This window comes from Myotis brandtii, unplaced genomic scaffold, assembly GCF_000412655.1.
Source record: "Myotis brandtii unplaced genomic scaffold, ASM41265v1 scaffold259, whole genome shotgun sequence".
NCBI lineage: Eukaryota > Metazoa > Chordata > Mammalia > Chiroptera > Vespertilionidae > Myotis > Myotis brandtii.
The window spans coordinates 423673-425220 of record NW_005359840.1 but is presented as its reverse complement, the minus strand read 5'-3'; positions in this window follow the sequence as shown (position 1 = coordinate 425220).

The following is a 1548-nucleotide window of genomic DNA, read 5'->3' as shown; positions in this document are numbered from 1 at the left end:
CTCTCCAATCAGGGACCCCTTGGGGATGTCCACAAGGATCCGGCCTAAACTGGCAGTCGGACATCCCTCTTGCAATCTGGGACTGCTGGCTCCTAACTGCTCACCTGCCTGCCTGCCTGATCACCCCTAACTGCTTCTGCCTGCCTGCCTGATTGCCCCTAACCCCTCTGTCTGCCTGCCTGATTGCCCCTAACTGCCCTCCCCTGCTGGCCTGATCTCTCCCCTAACTGTTCTCCCCTGCCGGCCTGATCACCATTAATAGCCTCTGCCTGCCTGATCACCCCTTAACTGCCCTTCCCTGATGGCCTGATTGCCCCTAACCCCCTGCTGGCCTGATCTCACACTGCCCTCCCCTCCCCTGCCAGCCTGATTGCCCCTAACTGCATCTGCTTCAGCCCCCACCACCATGGCTTTGTCTGGAAGGAAGTTGGACGTCAGGAAGATGGCCAGTCGACCCAGAATAATTAGCATATTACCATTTTATTAGTATAGATAGATTATATAGAATAGGATTGCTTAAATGGGGGGGGGAGAGGCTTTTTTAGCAGGAGGAGATGCTCTTGGCAGATAAAAATACATATCCCTATATCTGGACTGATAGCCAGTCCTATGCAAATTGGACAGATATATGCAAACAAATGAATCTAGACTACCAACTTACACCATAGACAAGAATAAAAACAAAATGGATAAATGACTTAAATGTAAGTCGGGAAACCATAAAAATCCTAGAAGAAACTATGGCAGCAAAATCTCAGGTATCTCTCATAACAATATATTTATGGATACATCTCCTAGGACAAATGAAACTAAGAACAAAATAAACAAATGGGACTACATCAAAATAAACAGCTTCTGCACAGCAAAAGAACCATCAACAAAAAGAAAAGGGAGCCCACTATATAGAAGAACATATTTGGCAATGATACATCTGATAAAGAGTTAACATCCAAAATATATAAGGAACTCATACAACTTAACAAAAGGAAGACAAACAACCTAATTAAAAAATGGGCAAAGTATCTAAATAGACACTTCTCCAAAGAGGACATATAGATGGCCAAGAGACATATGAAAAACTGCTCGAAGTCACTGATCATCAGAGAGATGCAAATTAAAACAACAATGTATCACCTCACACCTGTCAAAATGGCTACCATCAAGTAATCAACAAACGACAAGTGCTGGCAAGGATGTGGAGAAAAAGGAACCCTCGTGCACTGCTGGTGGGAATGCAGACTGGTGCAGCCACTGTGGAAGACCAGTATGGAGTTTCCTCAAAAAACTAAAAAATGGAACTCCCATTTGACCCAGTAATCCTGTAGTTATTTTAGTTAACTGTTAGTCTATGAAATTTGAAACCCTTAGTCTTTCCTTTCTTGTAATTCTTGTTTTCACTTTGTTTAGGTGAAAGGAATCATTCCTACTTCTACTCCTCTGGCTGCTTGCTTTAAGAAATTTTTGTAGTTTGCTTGCTCTCCAGCTTGGTTCCTAATTATTAATATAGGGTGTGGCAAAAGTAGGTTTACAATTGTTTGTATGGAAAAT